At 47.1% G+C, this 21,066-nt stretch overlaps 1 protein-coding gene across 6 annotated transcripts in view; it reads right to left on the bottom strand.

Moving 5' to 3' along the window:
- The window catches only part of TSKU (tsukushi, small leucine rich proteoglycan), a 30,252-nt gene extending 10,268 nt beyond the window's left edge, over nucleotides 1-19,984 (bottom strand). The window contains exons 1-3 of one of the 6 annotated variants that reach the window (XM_048294767.1): nucleotides 19,755-19,984; nucleotides 8,874-9,058; nucleotides 5,763-5,845 (exon numbers count right to left, since the gene is read on the bottom strand). The gene's annotated coding sequence lies outside the window, so the exon portion shown is untranslated. Of the gene's footprint in view, nucleotides 1-5,762; nucleotides 5,846-6,236; nucleotides 6,256-6,412; nucleotides 7,088-7,590; nucleotides 7,939-8,352; nucleotides 8,621-8,873; nucleotides 9,095-19,754 lie in introns of those variants that run through there. The other 5 variants (XM_048294771.1, XM_048294768.1, XM_048294769.1 and 2 more) reach the window with 5 other exon arrangements.
- Between the last annotated feature and the right edge of the window lie 1,082 nt (nucleotides 19,985-21,066).

The raw sequence follows: 21,066 nt of genomic DNA, 5'->3' as shown, positions 1-21,066 counted from the left end.
ATGACTCAGTGGATAAGGAATTGGCTGGGCAGTCACACTCAAAGAGTTAAAGTCAACAGCTCAATGTTCAAGTGGAAACCAGTGAGCAGGGGAGAAACTGGATAAACAGAGACAAGATGCTACTTCCTGATCTGGACAAGAACCCCATTGCTCTGCATCAAGTGTGTCTTTGTAAGACTTAAATCTCATCAAACCCCATGGAATAATGGTTGTAGACAGCCAGAAGGGGCAAAGAACGAAAAAACAAGACACCATCCCACTTTTTTCCCAGACCTTGGTTATCTCCATGGGCTTTTCTCCTCTGTGGACATAAATTGCTGAGCCAAAACTTCAATGACTTTCCACAAAACTCTCCTTTAGGGAGATTTTTGTAGATGTTACAGGGGATGGGATAGATAAGATTAGCAAGGGCAAAGATAAATTAAGCATCAAAAGCATATCACAACCCCAAAGGCAAAGCCAAGCAGCCCCTCAACCCACCACGCGGGCCACAGAGAAGACATGTGGGATTGATCTAGAGGGAACCCAGCACCTCCAAACCCTACAGCTCCACACTATGGGTCTGTTTTCAAACATGGAATCATTTAGGTTGGGAAAGACCGCTAAGATCATTGAATCCAGCTGTTAGCCCAGCACTGCCAAACCCACCACTAAACCATGTCCCCAAGTGCCACAGCTGCGCATCTTTTAAATATCTCCAGGGATGGTGACTCAATCACTTCCCTGGGCAGCCTGTTCCAATGCTTGACAACCCTTTCGGTGAAGAAATTTTCCCTAATTTGCAATATAAATATCCCCTAGTGCAGCTTGAGGCTGTTTCTTCTTGTCCTATTGCTTGTTTCTTGGGAGAAGGGACTGAAATGCTTGCTCGGCTGAAAGTCTCTGCTCTATTTTTTTAATGTAAAATGTAAAAAAAAAAAATTCCTTTATTTAATAAAGAAATGGATAGACTTATTAAAATAAATTTTGTTACAACTGTTAATGTCACAATTCCCATCTGCTTGCAAGAGGCCACAGATAATTTATCATCCTAGTGCTTAAACAGCTAGTAGTTTATTTCACTTGTGCAATCTTCCCCCTCTGGCATCCCTCATTCCCCCTGGAGAAGGAAATCAAGGTGCAGGGTGGTGTATTTTGGGATCTGAGAAAAGGAAAACATGTGCAGGCAGGTCTGCCAGCCCATACAGTAACTTGCAGCTCATTTACATCCATGGCTGAAATACAATTTCTGCCACATCAAGAGCTTCATGCCTTGAAAAGATGCATTTTCTGAGGGAAGAGCAGCCCAACTCCAGGGAATTTTGCCTCAAGTGGGAAAACGTTGGTGCCACGTCCAGCACAGGAAAATTAGGAATTAAATCACCGTGGCATCGGGATTTGCAGAAAATTCCCTCTTCTCTGCTCAGCCCAGAAATCTGTCAGCTTAATAGCAGTTTATTTCCAGGTGGAGGAATTAGTCTCCTGTGGCTTTTGAAAGCAATTTTGCTCTCCAGCCTCAAGTCAAGCTGTGCTTGTGCCCAGAGGGGGCATTCCCGAAAGAAAATTGTTTGCCAGGCCTCCTGAGTGGCTGGGAGCAGGGAAGGCAGGTGTTGGAGTGGTGTAGCACCAGGAGGGATTCACAGTATTTTCTGGGAGCAGGCAGGATCTGAGCATCCCAGCCCCACCATTGCCTCCTGGCTATTCCAGCTGCAGGACTGCTCAAACTGGGAGCTTTGGCAGCCACACCTGGTTCCCAGCAGCCCTGGATGCACGGAATCAGTCAAACAGGTGCCTGCAAGGGTTATAAGAGCTCAGGACTTTCTCCTGCTTTAGAATCACTTCTGGCATGACCACCCTGAATTCTTTTACCCCTAACAACTCCTATTTCTCGTCCTCTGAGCTCTGCTTGTTAACTGTGAGCATTTCCAGGAGCAGGAGACCTCAGTATCCTGGCACTCGCTGAGTATAACAGAGACCTCATCTCGGCCAGGAACACAAATATTTTCTTAACCATCTCAAACTCAGCCCGGACAGAATTTTTATCATAGCGACATGTCCCAGAATGGGAGGTCTCTGTTATTTTGGCACAAACTCGGGAACAGACCAGCCCTTCACATGGTGCTTCATAGCCAAAGGAGAGGTTTACACAGAGTTTTATGCCAGTCCTAATGCATTTTGCTATAGAAAGACCGGGTGACGCTACCTGCCCCATCACCTCCAGTGCCCAAGAACACACTGTGAGGCACGAAGGGAGCCTGCAAGTACCCAGGCTTTACCTAAATCACAGCATTAACCTTGGGAGGATTAAATCTCCTTCTTTCTCAACTAGTCAATTACTGAAAGCAAAAATGATCCCAGCAACCCTCTCCTAGAGCCTCAGCCCTTGGAGACGCTCACCTGACAGCCAACCGTAGACGGTTCCTGTGCTGGCTCCTGCCACGATGATACTTTCTTGCTGCACTCCAGCTCCTGGAGACATGATATAATTCCAGAGGAATGCACTCAAGGATGAGCACCATATGCTAGAGAGGAACGTTAAGAGGTGCAGCATGGGGAGAGGAAACCTCCTACCCACGACAGATACTTCTTGGTTTTAGCTGTTAAAAAAGCTAATGAGCCATGTCACTGTGCCCAGCTGGGATATGCCACATGCCTTGCATGTCCCTGGGATGGCATGTACCATGTTCCATGCCAGGGAAGTGCAGGTTGCAAGGACCCACCAACAGCTCTCTGGTCAATGAGGGAAAGGTGTGATGCCTATGGATGTACCGCACATCCCTGACCTGGATTGCTTCCAATCTCCCCAGAGGGCTGGCCTGATCTGCAGAGAGACCATGCTGCTTGAATAGACATTGATGGGTTCCCCTGGAGAAGATGAGCTAGGCAGGGAGAAGGAAGCAAAAGAGAGGATGGAGGAGATGATACATCCCAGGGTGATGCCTCTGCTCTTCCTGGTGAGACACATCCCACCAAGGGCAAACAACTCATCACAGCCCAATCATCCTGTATCTCTAATGGCTTTCCACCTCTTTCTCCTTGAATCATAGAATCATTAAGCTTGGAAAATACCTCTAAGATAATTAAATCCATTACAACAGAGGTGGCTGCAGATCAGGTCCAAGTGCTGCCTCCAGTGGCATGCCTTGGTCATGGTTCAGCTAGCACTGGAAATATCATGAGAAAGCAGAGGGAAAAGAAATTCAACCTGGCTGGGAAACACCTCCAGCCCTGGCAGAAGGATTTTAAGAGGACCCCATGCAGCTTTATCTCTCTGAAAGGCAGCAGCTGCCAATCTCCCCTCTCCTATCAGCCCTGCGGGGCTGCTGACTTCAGTAAGGAAGGGCAAAGAGAGGAGACTGGGAGTTAAGCTGGGTGCCCCTTGGCACTGCTCCAGCTGGCCCAGGGATTCTTTGTGGGCTTTTTATTTATTTTTGTGGTTGGGTTTTTTTTTCCATGCACAATAATCTCTAGGCCCCTTTGCCGTCTGTGGCTCTCAGTGTGCAGCTGCAGACCCTCCGCTGAGGAGATAATAAATACAGTCCTGGCCATTATTGTTGCAAACAGCACAGCTGGAGGCTCCCATCTCATTCCCCTCATGGCCTTTCTTCACCCCCCCCTTCCAATAAATTCTTGCATCGTGATGCTGCAAACAATGAATGCCAGTGAAACTGCTCGGTAGAGCATCAGCTGGGGCTCCAGGAGCTGCCCCCAACCCCAGCGAAGCACATGAGACATTTACTACAACCTTGGGTCTCCTACAAGGTTTGGGAAGGGGCGATTTGGGGAGGGGGAAGGGGTGTAGGTAGAGCTCATAAAGGGTTTGCCATTAGTGTGTCATCCCCACCATGATTCCCACTGGAGATGATGCTTCATTGCCCCCACAATGTGTGATATCTCCTCAATTCTTTTCCTCCCTCCTTGGCCCAGAATCCTCCAGTCCCTCTTGGCTGGTGCAGGATTTTGGAGAAAGATCATCTGAAGTGGGTTGGGAGAGCATTTCCCCAGCAGGACCAATTTCTCACCACTGATGTACTATGAGTCCCCATTTGTGTGCCTCAGTTTCTCTCCTGACACTTTAAGGATGACTAGCACTAGGTCCGAGAGGTGTTCACTCCTGTGTGGGGGTAGGGCTGCCATCCCCAGGTTTAAGTCCCACCAGTTTAACTGGGAAGGGAGGACAAGCCAAGGTGGCCTGGTCTCACCCCACACAGAAGTCCCCACTTCTGCCACTGCCATAACTGGTCCAGCCAAATGTCACCACTGTCCTTGGGCACCATGTCCAGCTCCTGCCTTCCTGGACGCTCTAGGGACAGCAACCCTGCTTTGCCCTCTGCTAAATGGGCAGCCAGGCCAGGGGAGAGGGGACAGGATGGATGAAACTGGCCAGGTTCAGTTATCCTATAATTTTTTGAGTTGGAGATTTCTTGCAAGAGGTTGCAATGCTTTGGTCCCGGATAGACAGAGGGGCTGTACCTTGTATGTAAACTGAACTTTTGCCATGGGATTAAAGTGCTTTGGAGGAAGGATCTACTCCATCCTGCTATGTGAAGTTTGGCCTCACCATGCTGACTGCTATAGAAATCTCATTCTCAAGGATGGGAGGAAAACAGGCAATTTTGGCGTCAGGGACATGTCCTGCCCCACTTGGAGACAAGTGACACAAGTCCCATGCACATGTGTCACATCAGACCTGATGGGGTGGAGGAATCATGTCTGGTTTGACCCATCTGTCACAATAGGAGTTTGAGTCTCAATTTTTCCTGAGGAAGATTATCTTATTTGAAGTAAAAAAAAAAAACTTCCTTGAAAAAATAGTCCCCATCCCTGAAAGTGTTCAAGACCAGGTTGGACAGGGCTTTGAATAAACTGGTCTGGTGGAAAGTGTCCCTGCCCATGGCTGGGGTGTTGAAACTGGATGATCTTTAAGGTCCAACCCAACCCATTCTGTGATTTCTCTCCCCACCCCTGGGTTTGATCTGCTGGCAAGAATCAGGGGAAAGAGAGGAGTCACCATCACAGAGACACAGACTGCAAAAAAGAATCAGGAAGGGAGAAAGGGGAAGGAAAAGAAACCCCACAGACACTGGCACTCAGATATTACGCACAGCACATGGCCCTCTGTCAGCTATGGTAAAGATAAAACACTTTTTTCCAGTTTGCTGCTGCTCTGACAGATTTCCAGCCTGGTTAATGCAACTCAGGAATGTCCCATGCTAAGGCAGCCAGGATGGTTTAATCTCTTGCAGTGTCTGCAAGCAGACAGGGAGGCTGGGGTGATTCCCAGAGCACATATTTCCTTCTCCCCTGCTGCACACCATGAATAAGATGGAAACTCCCAGGAAAAAAACAGAAAAAACAAAAAAACATATAAAAATTGCAATAAAAATTAAAATCTCAAGATTTCTTTGTAATGAATGGCTGAGCCGTTCATACATTTGCCTCAATAGGTCCAGGTGCCAAGTTTTAGGACAAGAAGCAGCTTGCTCAAGCCAGCCTTTATCTCTTCCCAGCCCTCAACATCTCAGTGTTCGGAAGTTTCTTTTGATAGCCAAGGCAGCCAGCGCTGCGGCTACGGTGCAGAGCCCGGGGGTGCCAGGGGTCAGGGGGGCTGCCGGACAAGGATGCCTTGCCTCATCCCACCCTCCAGCCTCTGCTTCTCCCCACCAACCAGCTAACAAGAGAGGAGAAGGAGGAGGAGGAGAGATTGAAACAGGATAAAAAAAAAAAAAAAAGCAGTTAGGGATGGAGGGAAAACTCTAAACCTCCGGAAGACGGTGGCTCACCTTTTATTCCCAGCTCTGTCTTGCACAGGGGTGGCACGTACTGCTGCTCACTGTGTGGCTGGGGGAGCACAGGATGCTTTTGCCTATATTAAAAAAAAAAAAAAAATCCACAAAACCCCTAAAAACTTCTGCATGTTTTTTCTCTTTTCTCCCAATTTCCTCTCACCCATTCAATGCTGGTTTATTCCTTGCACTTAGTTGTAAAGAACAGGGGTGCAGAAGACCCTCACCCCAGCCCCGCAACCTTTCCTGCCAGTCCAGCTTGTCATCAGAAATTAATGTCCCCTGGGATGTCTGCCACATCCTCGTTCCCTCCAGGCATTTTGTTATTGCTCCCCACTGCCTCTGACAGCAGCTGCTCGAATTCATTCACAAACCAGCAACGTCTGCCCTGCTCCAGGATGCCGCAAGGGAAAATCCGCCTGAGCGCTGCCACCCAGCCTCCTGCCTACCCCGGTGTCAAGCATCGCTCACCCCGCGCACCCACCGCCTCTGGAGGAGGGAAGTGGCAGCTCCTCGTCGGGCCATTTATAACCCGCAGGAGAGCAGGCACCTCCCACGTCCTCTCCAGGACAGACACTGGGACTGGCTCCCTGGGGTCACGATGGGACAAGAGCCAGCCCCGCACCAGGGCGATGGCACACACTGACCCGCTTTGCCCGTGAGCGCCTGGCTGCCGACAGCGAGCCCCCAGCCAAGTTTAGCCTGCAAATCCTCCCAGGGACGTGCCAGCTTCCTCCGGTCCTTTCAGCATCTAACACATCCAGCGTGCTTCTTATTCCCGGAGAGATCGGCGAGGTGGTCCAACCCTGCCTTTCTCCGGCGCCTCTTCTCCCGGTGTTCGCCCGGCTCCTCGCCGCTGCAATAGCCCGATGCTGCCAGCCGAGCTTTGGAGCGGCAATCAATGCGATATTTCCGCGCAACGCCAGCGATCGGCACCGGCTGCCCTCCGCAGAGCAGTGGCACAGTGTCCACCCAGACAAGTTTCCTACTGTAACTTCAGTGAATGCTGTTATTCAGGAGAACGGCAGCTGATTTATCATGGCAGGCACACGGGGAGAGCTTTCCATTCGGGAGACCGGGGGCTGCTCGTCCCACTGCCGCGACGAGCACGGTGAGCTCAGCAGGGTTCGCTGTGCTTTCCTTACAGCCGTGCTCCAAGGTCTTCGCTGCCACGGAATCGCATTCACAAACCGTGCTGGGGAGCGTCGCTTAACGGAGGCGATGCCACTTCCCCACGACACAAACCACCAGCTCCATCCGCACCACCAGCTCCATCCCCACCGCTCTCCTCCCAGCCTTCCCAAATCCCGAGCGAGAGGAGTAAAGTTGACAGACCCTTTTGTTTCCAGAGAGCTTGGCACGTGTTGTGGTTTACTGAGCTAATAAATCTGCCGTGGGCTGCGCCTTTTAACGACTGCAGCATTAATAACAAGTTTCCTGGGAGCTGCTTAAAAGTTTACAGGGTGTGTGCACTATCAGGGGAACCCCGGGCTTTCTGACCTCCTGCTTCAGAAGTCACACCCAGCAGCTTCTTTCATTCTTTCTTTCTTTTTTTTTTTTTTTTTTTTTTCCCCCCCAGTGAGAGAATGAATAAATCTTGCTCTGCTTCCTCTCTCCCCTTCCCAAGCACACCTTCCCCTTCAGTTTAATCCACTTAGAGATGGGAAATTCCCAGGCAGGGAGCTTTTGCCATGCCTTTATCAATGGAACCCGGAGGAAAGGACCCCCCCCCCCCCCGCCTTGCATCTTCCAGTTTCTTCACCCCACCCAGCCGTCCCCTCTAAGCTTTCCTTCCCTTCCCTCCCCTTCTCCTTTCTCCCCTTACCTTGAGTAAGCTGCAAAATCCTGCGAGCCTCCCAGCCCCAGAAACCCACCAAAAAGCTTCTCTTCGCTCCCGAGAGTGGGGGGGAGGGCCCGGAGAGGAGGAGGAGGAGGGAGAGGAGGGGAGACAGGGAGCCCTGTGTGAAATCAAAGCCCCGAAGCCGGGCACGGGAGGCGGTGCGGAGCCTCCAGCTGCTGCTCGGATTACTCTGCAGCCGTGGCAATCTCGAGCACTCTACAAACCACCATTCCACCGGGGGAAGGAGAAGGGATTCCAGCTGGAGACGCTTCATCCCGGGAGGGTAGCCGGGCTGGGGGCTCTTACGCACCCGCCTAATCTTAAAGTTACCCCTCTGGAAAAAACAGAGGTGGGGAAAAAGTAGTTTACCTCCACCCGAGACCTCTGTCCTTCCCCCTACCCTGCGCCCCCGGCCCCCGGCCGCTGAGCCCCCACGCGAGGAAAAACTCATCACACCAAAAAAAGTTTCCGCACTCTGAGATTGGGGAGGGCTCCCCAGCAGGCACCCCCGGGGCTGGCCCTGCACATCCCCTGGGAGGCGGCAGGGAGGGCTCAGCCCATTGCGGTACAGCTTCCCCCCTCCCCAAAAATGAGCCCCACGCTTCTGCACACTCGGGGAAGTTTTGAGGGGGGTGCAGAAAGGGCATGCAGGGGCCAGAGAGGGGATGGAGGGCGCAAGGAAGGGGTAGGTGTCAGGGAAGGGACGCGGGGGGCAGGGAGGGCGTGGGGGCAGAGGGAGGGACTCACCGGGGCCGGGGTCGGTTCCCAGCGCCGGGCCGGTTCCCACGGCGGGGTGGCCGCTCCGGGCCGGTTCCCACGGCGGGAGCGGGCGTCGCCGGGAGCCGGCAGCGGCGGGGCTTGGGCTGGCTGTCCCCTTCTTCTCTCCTCGTTCCTCCTCGTCCGAGGCGTGCAGCTGGCCGGGCAAGCTGGCTACCGCTTCCCCGCAGGAGGAGGGAGGAGGGAGCTCAACAGATGGCTGCACACAAGGGAACATCTGGGAGGAGGAGGAGGAGGAGGAGGAGGAGAAGGAGGAGGAGGAAGGAGGCAGGAGGCAGGACTTGTGCTAGACTGTGCCACTCCTGAGCTGGCAGACCCCCCTTAACAGGGGAAAGGGCCGGGGGTGGTGTCGAGCCGGCTTTGCGCACACACACAGCCCCCCTTCCTGCTGCTTTGCATCCCCCCTGGATAAAATTCCTTGTCGTTCCTTTGGTCTCTTGGGGACCACCCCGGAGTTACCCTTGCAGCACAACCTCGTTTCCAGCCCTGACCTCTGCAAGGCTGCATTTGCAGGCGTGAGCTCTATTCCTGAACACTGCCGTCATGCAGTTTTCCAGGTGTTTAGAGCCAAGGTCAGCTCCAGCATCCCAGGGCACAGGTAGGACGAGGCAGCACCAAGGTTTGAGCAATGCCAGCAGGCAGGAGACTGGGGCTTACAAACTGTATGGCGCAACCCCTGAAATAGAATAAAGAAAAAAAAAAAGCCAAACAAAACCAGATACTAATCCACAGTTAGGGGAACAGAGAGTCTCAACCCGTCACTGGAGGATAGGCAGTGCCTGGAGCTGTGAAAGAGCAGCCTTGTATCAGAATTCCTTGGCTGTTAGATGTAGCAGCCCAGTGGTGGCTTGAGTCATGATGGTGGTACTGGAAAGAGAATCAGAAGTCACAGATACACAGAATATTCTGAGTTGGAGGGGACTCACAAGGATCATCAAGTCCAGCTTTTAGGTGAATTGCCCATGCAGGGATTGAAACCACAACCTTGGCATTTTTAGCACCAAGCTCAAACCAACTGAGCTTATTGTAGGGTTTCAAGTGCCTCATGTCACGGTGCCGTGACACTGAAAAAGGCAAAATGTTCTGCAAGGGTCCACAAATCACAGAGGACATATCCTGTGTCTGGCTGCAGCTTCTCATACTCAGCATATTGCACTCCTTGTGCATTACTGGCCTGTGCCAGGTCCCAAGATGTGTGGTTGGTTGTTTCTTAAAAAGTTTGGGTTAAGATGGGACAACCAGGCTTCCTGTTGTTTACTTTTAGTAGCATTGAAATACCAAATTTGCTCCAACCGATGATCAGGGTTTGCTTAGACCACAACCTTCAAGCAAGCCTGGTGCTGAGATTTGTATTTAGCATCTCTTTCTGTTGAAAAAGTGATGAAAAAGGGGTTTTTTGTTCTGCTCAGATGCTTTCTCCAAGCACATCACTGCATGAAGATGTGCTGGGTGACCTCCCTGCCCAACAAATACAGCTCTGGTCAGAGGGGCTAAGGCTCTGGGAAGGAAATACTGGGGGCATCAGGAAGATGTCACAGTTATTCCTCTCCACCCTCTGCATTTCCAAGCGTGGCTTATCCGGGATATCACTCTGCCCCTGTCTCAGGAGCTGCTTTTTGGGAATCACCATCACACTGTGAGAGCTCTGCCAAGGAGCAGCCCCAGGGAGCCAGAGAGAGGAAATGTGTGCTCAGAACTCAGCCAAATGCTTTTTGGGGAAAACCATGGGAAAACCCCCTGAACTGGGTTGTGATTTTCCATGTAAATGTCACGGTGGTATCTCCAGACATGAACTGTCTCTTGTAAGGATCCATTCAGCAGGGTCTTTACACTGTTCAGTTTTTATAGCTCTGAGCAGGGAACTTGTTAAGGAAAGTTTTGTTTAATTTTCCATTTTGTTCATTTTTTCCATGCCTCATGTTAGGCCTTTGCCATGTCAGTGTTGGCCTTAGTAAAGCAAAATGCTGGTTCAAAGGTGAAGAAACTGAAAATTAAATCCTTTGGCTAAGATCCAGCTAATATATAATATCTCTATATTACATATATAGATATATTACACATATGCATGCACATATATATATTAAAAAGTTGCCCAGTTTGATGTAGTTGACCAAAGTCATGACAAGGAGAGAGCTGGCAATTCTGGGTGATCTGGGGATAGGGATTAGCCGTGATGTGGTGCTAATACAAAATTAGTTATGCATCCATCTGATTCTTAGCTACTTCAAACAACAACTGTACCGGTGTCTCAGCACCCTCACAATAATTTCTTCCTAAATTCTAGTCTAAACATCCCCCCATGTCAGACAGTTTGAAGCCATTCCCCCTTGTCCTGTTACTACAAGTCCTTGTCAAAAGTCCCTCTCCAACTCTCTTGTAGCCCCTTTAGGCACTGGAAGGTGCTCTAAGATCTCCTCGGAGTCTTCTCCATGTTAAGCAAGCCCACCTCCCTCAGCCTGTCTCCAGAGCAGAGGTGCTCCAGCCCTCTGAGCATCTTTGTGGCCCTCCAGCACCCTTCAGCAGACCAAAGAGTTAACTATCATGATAACACCATTTTTAGAGGACATTTAAGGTCTTAAAGTCATATTTCCCACCATCACTATTTCTATTTCTTTGCCACAAGACAGTATACTTTTGTAAAGATAAAGCAGGGTTTCCCCAGAATTGGGTACACCCATGGACTGAACCTTCACAGGCAAAACCAGCCATGCTGTGTGTGCACAAATTTCCCTGTCTGTCTCAAACAGTTCACTGCCTGGGATACCAGGGAAGGGTGAAAGATGGAAATGGAACTTGAGTTTTCTCTCTCCAAATAGCCCTCCTGTACTGCTGGTGCAGAGACCTGGCAGGTCTGGGAACTGTAGGATGTCTTCTCCTAGTTAAGTTCTTCCAGTACCATGCTGAGCCTTCCTTGGATCTTCTGTTCCCAGAAGACACCAGCTCAGATCTGTGTTTCTCAACATCTGATAACATCATGACTGGTTGGACTTGTTAGAATACAGACAATTCTTATGCCAAAAAAAAAAGATATCTGAGTCACTCTGACTTTCTCCTGAATGAATCCTAATAGACATGTCAGGGAAAAGAAGTGAGAATGAGGATGACATAAACTGGATTAGTAAGAAGAGCTAATGTTGGAGTTTTGCCCCATGATCTCTGAGTCCCTCCCTGAGATCTCATTTCCCTTCCTCCAATTATGCAATCCCAGGAAAGGAGGGTTGTCATGCACCAAACTGTTGGGAAAAGCCACAAAGCCAGATCAGTGCCTTGCATTGCCCAACTCTGATCTTCTCCCCAACATGAGAGTACTCCTGCGAGGGAGGGAGCCTTCCCTTGCGGCTGTGCAAGGGATTGCTCATGCTCTCTCTCCTTTGTGGTTGAGGTGGAAGAGATGGCTTAGGAAGCTGTCCAAGCTGGATTGCATTTGATGTGATTTCTCAGAAGGAAGAACCCACAGCAGCAGCCAGCAGGCTTCCTTGTGGAAGAGTTCAGTTATTGCAAGAAGTTTACACAAAATGTTGTCAATAGCAGCAAGCAACCGTCACCAGTTCCCAGTGGGAAAATATGAATCAGGCAGGTCTACCTGTCTGCTCTGTTGTTTCCCATCCTTGTGGGAGTCCTGTAGTAACTCAGAATTAGAAGTAAAGATATTTTTTTTAACTCCTGTAACAAGCAAGACTTAAACAAACACTTGCAGCTGAGGTTTTTACTTCATTCAGAGGAGTGTGGCAATCTTGGATACACATTACACTCTAGTGTGTACAGCCTTGGTCAAAATTACAGGGTTTTCTGTAGGTCCATCCTCCCCCTTTGTCACTGGACATGTCCTGTGGATGTGAGCCCCCTCACCAGTAATTGCTTGGTCTGTATTGACCAATGGACTGGTGTGGAAAACTGTCACCTCTTTGCTCACAATGTTGGTTATATCTGGATCGACTGAGAGCCAGTAGGAAAAATACGCATACTTGGGAAAAGAGGCAGAAGCCAGCTCCTCTTGGTGGAGGCAAGGGTCAAGGTTCCTCTTACCCATTCGTCCTGCGTGGCCACATGAATTTTGCTCCCCTTAGTGTCTGGTGACTCAGCTTGACCAAGAGATACAGAAGAGACCCTCTGCCTCACTGTTTATCCCCTGTCCCTGCTATCCCCTCACCCCAACTGCTCCATAGCCTGGTGGATTTGACACTGTTTTGGCTAGTGGGGTCTATGGATTTCAGCTCCCTTGAGCTGAGGAGACCTTCTTTTATGCATTTTTATTAAAATGCAACATCAGAAAGGCAGGCCAGCCCTCTCCTTGAACACTTCTAGGCATGGGGCAGTCACATCTTCTCTGGGCAGCCTGTGCCAGTTCCTCACCATAGTAAAGAATTTCTATTCTAAACCAACTCTCAGTTTAAAACCATTCCCTCTTGTCCTGTCACTACATGCCCTTGTACTAGATTTGTCTCTCCATGGACAGTGGAGGAGGCTTGGGCACTTACGATAGTTTTATTCCCACACTGGGGCCAAGCATCTTCTTTGCAGGTATTGTGGAGCCTAAATAGCCCACCCAAGGGAAGTGTGGGCTTTTGTCCATCTGCTTGTATTAGCTGCTCCTGGAAGTGGGTGGTTGTTTCCTAGCAAGCTGCTCACTGGAATTTTTGTTTCTTTTTTATAAATGTTGAGACTCTCATTGCAGATATTTACTTCACTTTGACATGAAGTCAATATTTAGCTCTTCAATTAATAAATATTTTGGTTTGCTTGGTTCAAATCAATGTATCCTGAGATTTTTCTGCTATGATCCATAGTTAAGCTCTGGGGCCAACAAATGGAAAAACCCTTTTATGCTTTCAAGACCTGTTTTTGCAATGGTATTGGTAGATTAAATTCATTCTGTTGCTGAAAGGTCACCTCCTCAGCTATGTCGAATGCTACTTGAAGTCGTGAAAGTTCCTAAGGTCACACAAAGAAGGAAGGAAAGAAAAATATTTGGTTTTCTTCCCAGTTTTTTGGAACTGTTTCAATTTGGTATCAAGAAATCAACCTGTAACTGTAAATTGAAAGGGTGTTTGCATCTTTCTAACACCCTGTTGGGATTTTCACTTAGTTCCATATCTTTAGATCCTAAATACTTAGAGGTTTCTTCGTCTCTATTTCCCATATCAAATGGATAGAAGCAGAATCCCTTTGAGAAGGTGGAAATCTCTGAAGTCAAAGCCAGACTGTCTGGCCCATATTTAATCCATCAATCCGTACCAAAAGAGTCTGAGTGGTGCATTCAGGGAATGTGCACCCTACTTGATGCTGCAAGATGCTTTGGACATCTCATCCCCAAAAATGTTATTGCAGCATGAGTTGAGGTCCTTTATCCAAAAAAACCAGAAACTTGAAAATTCTCTAGCATTCTGGTCTGGAAAATAAGGCTAATGTACATTGGCAAGGTGAGAACCAAGGGGGATTAAGGCAAGAGCTGTGTACCATGTGTACAGACTACAGAGACAGATCTTAAGATCCAAACTTGAAGAAAAATTTAGGGTGGAAGAGACCTTTGGAGTTCTTTGCTCCAAGACTCCAACATCCAGATTTCATCCCAGAAAGCTCTAAAACTCACATAATATTTTGAATTTGTTAAATCTCCATTGACTTCACATCTACAGAGGATCATGTGTTTCACTAAACACCTGTGGCCCTTGTTAAATGTGGGGGTACAAGTCGGTTGCTGAAACAAGCCCTGCAGCAACATGAATTGTGGGGAAAAAGGAAACAATAGACAAGATTTAGATTATTTTATTTTTTAAATGCTGTTGTTGGAGAAAGCTGTTGACATACTTTTGTCACTCCATAAGCAATGCAACCTGATTTCCTAGTCCCATGAACATTTGCATCCTGCAGTTCTCCCCGTGTTCCCTACAGTTTTGGTCAGGAAAAAGGGCAACCTACAGCTGTGCTGGTAGGGCCCTGTGTACTGGCTGGTGGACCAGTAGGTATTTCCTGGCTGATTCGTTGGCTGCTGCCTTGCAGGATGAATAAGAAATTGCCTTTCCATTAAGGGACCCATTAAGATAGATTAATTTGCATTTAATTCTCCTTTAATTTGCCTTGAATTCTCCTTTTCCCTGGTTGATGATATTAATGAAACTTGTAGGAGCTTCCTACCCTCAGAGAGTGGCAAAGACCATTTTCTGAAAGTGGGAGGATAATGGCCAACATGCTTAAAAATGTTGATGTTTAAATGCTAGGCAAAAGACCACATAGGCATCATTTTGTTCACAAACCAGGCTAAATGACCAAAATAACCCCAGTCCCAATAAAAGGCAACATTTTTTCTATTCTTCTACTTTTCTCTAGTCTCAGCTAAAATGATTATGAAATTTTTCTCTTTTACTTTGAAAGGAAAAATTCACCTGTGCACTGAAGCCTTCGAAGCAAGTTTTTAGCCCAAAGCACAAAATCATTACTCGATGAAGTTAGCCTTTGAACAGCCAAATTTCAAAAGAAAATATTGATTTGGCACGCTTCAGCTTGTCAATTGAGAAGATTAATCCCTATAGAGTGGGAAATAAAGACAACAGGAGGCCAGATACTGTGAAAATCTTTCATCTGGTGGAATTGCCTGCTGAGGGAAGCAAGGGATGCCCTTGTCACTGATACTTTTAAAGTTAGATTAGGACAAGAGTGCAAACACCTACTGTCTAATATCTAGATCCTGCTTCTTGTAATCTTAATGAAAATACTCTGGCTAGAGAGGGCACAGCACAGTCTTCCCCCTTATCTGTCCGCTAATCACTCTTCCCCTCCCTTGAAGCTACCTGTAATGTCCATTGCCATGGTAACCGAGCACAGTATGTATCTCAGACAAGATGACATATGCATCTTTTCCTGCTTTAATAGATAGTCTGTTTATGCTGCAGCCTCCTCTCATTGCCCAGTTCCCCAAAGGACGTACATATGCTAACTTCATGAGCTGGCATCTCCATGTGGGAAGAAGCTGCTGTGGGAAGCTGTCATTCAAACCTCAGACCTTAAATCTGTGATGTGTTCCTCTGAGGTTTAATTACAGGTACTTTTAACTGTGTGGCAAGGAAATGCTTTTAAAGAAACAACGTTCATTGAGCCTAAAGTGTAATTACCCAATAGCTAATTTTCCCAGAGAAATGGGAGTTATTGCATTCTAGGCTTTGCCAGGCAGGTCAATCATTAAAGTTTAACAAATGAAGCCAATATTTCATCTCAGCAAGTTTGTCCCAGCGAACATTGATCCATTGGCTGTTTGTTCATGTTCCAAAATGTATGCTCAACAATACCAGAACCCTTGTGAACCCAAGGATGGGGTCATAATGAAACAAGCAGAGAGCTGTCAGCAATGCTTAGAAGATTTACGTCATCCTTAAACTGAGCAAGGATGGCTTTAGACTGGATATTGGTTGTGTAAGGAATTCGTTACTGTGGGGATGGTGAGGCACTGACACAGGCTGCCCAGAGAAGATGTGGATGTCCCATCGCCTGAAAGCGTTCGAGTCCAAGGTGCAGGGGAATTAGAGCAACCTGGTGTAGTGGAAGGTGTCCCCACCTGGCAGAGGGGGTTGGAATGAGATGATCTTAAAGGTGCCTTTCAACCCAAACAATTCTATGGTTTTTCTGGTGTTATGAAGAGCGAGCTCCAGAGAAAGCCCAAGATTTAATGGTAAAGCCAGAAGCTGGTCTTCCTCACAGAAGGATGTGTGGGGTGGCATTAGCTGCTACCAGAGCCTGACCCCAGCATTGCGGTCCCTCATCAACAAGTAGACTTTATTTCTGCTGCAAGAGATAAGAGCAGCAGAAGTCTCCATTGAAATGATAGATGGATTAATAAGGGATGGTGTCTTCTGTGAAGAGCAGGAACAGGCGCACACATCTTTGGATGGGAAGAGGATGCAGAGAGGGAAAGGGACTTGCTGAAGCTCCTGACATCATCCTGACTTAACACCAACCTTGGCAAGGGTGACCTGAGGAAGTCCAGCAATGAGAAGCTGGTTTCATAGTGCAGCAAACAATGGTCCTCTTGTTTTCCCTCCTGAGCACTGAGCTCGGTGTGTTGCCTTCCTTTTATTCATCCATTCCCCATCAAGAAGTAAACATGTCGGTCAAAGGTGTGAGTCTTGCTTGACTTTTCTTGCCAAACAGAAGCTGAATGAAGATACAGTTGCTCTGCCTAAATGTATGGGGATGTAAACACTGGGAATGGAAAGCTGAAAGCTGCCTCTGTAGCACAAGACATAGTTACACACAACTGGGTATGATGGGGCAGAAGTGTTTTATAGCTGGAAATGTGATGTTTTCTGTCTCAAATTGTGGGATTAAGCTAGCAAGGCATAGGCCATATAATGGCCCAGAAAGTCTTGCTGATTTTTTGAGGATTATTGTATTTAATATCTGTGGGCAAAACCCTACCTATTTGGTCAGTTTCATCTCTGTCCTTCACTTCCTTTTACTCTTTCTCTGCCCTCCTGCCTGCAGCAAAGCTCCCCAGGAGATCACTTTCCACCCAAATCTCAAATCCCAAATTCCAAACCCTGAGCCCCCTGGTTTCCTCTGAAGCATACTGATGACTCAGAGAGTGCCAGGGAGCTGCAGAGCAGAGAGTGGACTCCACGGGAGAGAAAAGCTACATTTCCCTTCTGGGAGTAGTGGAAGTGTCTGAGTTATCCCAAGATAAAAGCCGAGGAATATAAGGCAGCTCTGTTTTACTGGGAGGCACATTTCCAGGAAGCAGCACTGTAAATGACGTAAAAACACCTGAAGTGCCACTTTGCTGCGCTGGTGGGGCTTGTGATTATTATTCCTGCTAAAATAAAACCACATTTGTCTGTGCCAGCTGTGATGAGGCTGTATTGCCAACAAAGCTGGGTCTCTTGACAGATTATCTTTTCCCCTGAATAATGCAATGATTTTCTGCTGGATCTGCCTATAACATTTTCCCACTGAGTGTTTTGGTGAGGCTACTGGACTCTATTGTCTAAATTATTAATGTTTTTAGGGATTATTTGGATGAAAGAGTGGTTAGCTGAGACTAGGGTTTCTTAAAGCTGTTGCAATTTTCTCCTTGGTCCTTTTCTTCTCTTGACCTGAGTCCTCTCCCTTTTCTTCTTTATTAATCTTAAAATGGCTCTGCTCTGCATCTGCTTTTGCCCAAAGACATCCATGGTTCCTTCTGTTTGATACTCACTCCTCTGAGGGCAGGTGACCCAGTTGCCCAGGGCAATGCTGTGGGTATCTCAGACTGATGCATCTCCATGAAGATGCCTTAGTCTCTGAGGCTGTGATTTTCTACACAGGAGCATTACCAAAGGAATATGTCTTTAAAAACCTCTTCTGGAGGAAGACCTCAGGTATGCATGTGCTGCCTGAGAAATACAAATTAATCTTTTAGTTCTTCTCCTGCATTTTTGTCTCTCCAATTGCTGTCTTTACTCCTGCATGATTATTGCAAGTTTGTGTAATTGCTTGGTGTCATTTGCATAAGATGAGGATCTTAATGGTAAGACCTGTGTCCATGAGATTCATCTCAGTTTGGATTGTTACTGCACAATATGGGAAGATGAGGAAACATTAGCAGCCTTCTGACTTGAGGCCATTACTTAATTTCCTCCTTACTGCTCTGCAGAGCAACTGTAGTTACAATGTTTTTAGCTGGAAAATGTCTAATTTTCTTACTTTCCATGGTGCGTCTCTCAAAATATAGATCCTCAAAAGCACCTTTAATCACCATCCTTACTCTTTTTGTACTCATAGTCAGAGCACGGATATTTAATCTAATCCCTTCCCACACTTCAGCATTTTTCACCACTTGCTTCCTATGCAATTTGCTTTAACCATTCATCAATTACTTCCATTGGGATTTTCCCCACTGCCTTTTAATGTATGTCTTTGTAGTTTTGCTGGTGGCAGTAATGTGCATTAGTTTTGAACCTTCCTCTTTTCCTTAGTTGTGGGGTGATCTTTAACAGTTCTGTGGCTGCATATGTGGCTAAAAGATGGAAGGGCTACTGCAGAGGCCTTTCTGTTTCATCATCTCAGAACTGATGGCTTATTTTGTCTTACAAGCCAAACTCTTGATCTTGGTCTGGAGCGATTGTATCCAGGTAGATCATAGAATCCTTCAGTTGGAAAAGATCTCTAAGGTGATTGAGGCCAACTTAACCCGACACTGCCAAGCCCACCACTAAACCATGTCCCTAAAAGCCACATCTACACACCTTTTAAATCCCTGCAGGGATGGTGATGAGAGTGTTCAGCCAATTGCTCTTTCCATGGCTCCCCCTTCTCTCTTACATTTGCTCCCAGGCCACCAGGACTCCTCTTCGTGCTCTTAGCACAGGCACAGTGTTATTCCCATTGAGCACAATCTTCTTCCATCTCAATTTCACACCTTGTTTTCCTGGTGCTTCTCTATACCCTAAAGAGGTTTACTTGCCTTTGGAAATTTTCCTCTGCTTTGTTTTGTGCTTTTGTTTCCACTCTCCCATAATCCTTGGCTCTGTTTGCATTTTCCTTCTAATGCTTTTGTTTTGATGTTTGTCCAGCTCCTCCTTGTTTGCTTAGGCCTCCCAATAAGTTCCCTACTGTGTTCTCTATTGCTTCCTTAAATATTTCCCATCTGGTCTCTACTGAGGTTTCTTTATCATTCCACACTAATGGCCTGAAATGCTCTCCAAGCATTACCTCCTCTGTCTCTCTCAAAGCCATGCCTTTTAACTTTGCAGGATCAAATTTAACTCCAGTGTCACCCATCTTTCCCTTGGGCTTTAATGCATTCGTCATCTTCTCAATAAGTAATTCATGATCGCTGCTGCCCTTCAGCATAGCTATAGACTTTCACATCCAGCAGTGACTCTGTTGTGCCTTTTCCAGATAATCATGTGGTCCATCTGTTTTAGTGTGTAACCAGCTTGTGACCCTGTGCAAATCCATGAGGGACCCAAATGCCACCAGTGATCAGACTATGCACCCCACATCAACTGCTTCAACTTCTCACCAGTCCAACTCCTCCCATATGGCCCAGCATGTTCTTCTGCTTATTTCTGTTTTCCTCCTCTATGTTTCCACCTTTCACCTTCACAACTTCTTGATAAGCTGAGGTCTCGTTTCAGACACCATATTGATAAAATTTATATTTTCCCTTCCCTGCAACTTGTTTTGGTGCATAACAGCAAATCACAGGCAGGCAGAGATCACTGCAGGCTGCAGGCTGCAGTAAATATTGATGTGATGATCCTCTCAGGCATGAGTTTCCTGTTGTTCACAGAAATCCTTACTTTTTTTTGCACACAGAGGTAATATTACTCATCTAAGTAAAACAAACAAGCATACAAACAAGCAAAAAACCCCAGAAATAAGTATGAGATCCAAATTACCTGTGTTTCCAGGGTGTCTGGTTTGGCAGCTGTGGATGTGTAGCTTAGCTGGGGTGCTCACTGGTCTGGGGTGAGAGGGAGGTCCAGGTGCCCATCTCAAAAGCCATGTGGTGTCTTCAGCCATTCTCCAACTTCCATGACTGTTTCCATGTGTTTGGGTCATCAGTCAGATTGAATTGCAAAACTCTTCCTGCAACAACTTATTGATATAATACCTAGTTATGCCTCTCTGGTATATGTGAAAGCCTCAAGATCCTTTGCAGGACTTGTTGGCATGGGTATCAGTGCCACCTTCATATCTTGCCCTCAACAAATAAAGTTTAGATTGTTTTGACTTAAAAATCTGACTTTTCCTCTACCTACATAGACTGCTCATATATGTTGAAGTGCATTTCTTTAGTAGAAGATACAGCTGTTTTGATTTGATTTGTTTTGTTTTGTTTGTTGGGGTTTTTTTGCTTAAACAAATTTTTTACATTTTATTTAGTAATATTTGATGTGACATTTTTGGGTCACTGCCATCCATTACCTAAATATGGAGATGCCAAGCGTCTGTATCCCAGCACAGAAGCAACCTGTCTTTCTCTAAATTTTTAAGATATGTGGCAAAATGTTTATTAGAATATCCTGAGGTAGAAAACACACTGAACAAAAAGGCTATAAAATGATTGGACTGAGTTTGAAATTAAGGTACCTACATTTAGGTGTCTGCATTAGGTGTTTGCATGTGAGATGTGTATCTGAGCTCCCGAAGGAGGGAACAGAAATGCAGTTGCTGTCCAAGTACAACCATCCAGTGCTATGTGAGGTGCTGGCTGGGCTTTCCTGCTGTCCTACAGCTACCACTCTCTCAGGGCAGGAGTGAACAGGTCTTGTATCATGTCACCCGGCGCCATAGGGATGTGTCAGACACCCGATACCACCTCAAAAGGCTCTATTGTTGTTTTCATTTGCACTAGCTCAGCCTCTAAGCAAAACCATCAAGGCAGTCCAGATCCAGCTAACCAAACAAAGGTGCTGGGTTTTAGAGGCAACTGAATCCCTTTGTAACCCTATCAACTGTGTGGACCAAATCTTGTCAGGTTGTGGTGCATCCTCACGTGCCCACAGAGACATTTATGTGCCTCACCAAGGAGCAACAGGGAGCTCAGCTGTCTCAAAGAATGATGTCATCAGCTTAAATTAACCTTCTTCTGTTACCATCCCAAGACATCAAGGGTTTTGATTAACAATGGACACTCAATAAAATTTCTTAGTAGCTTATTGTAGAATTCTCCCAGAACCAGCCAAACCCAAATCACCATTGCATTTC

This window comes from Corvus hawaiiensis, chromosome 2 (genome assembly GCF_020740725.1).
Source record: "Corvus hawaiiensis isolate bCorHaw1 chromosome 2, bCorHaw1.pri.cur, whole genome shotgun sequence".
Classification (NCBI taxonomy): Eukaryota; Metazoa; Chordata; class Aves; order Passeriformes; family Corvidae; genus Corvus; species Corvus hawaiiensis.
This window is presented reverse-complemented; position numbering and strand designations above follow the sequence as displayed.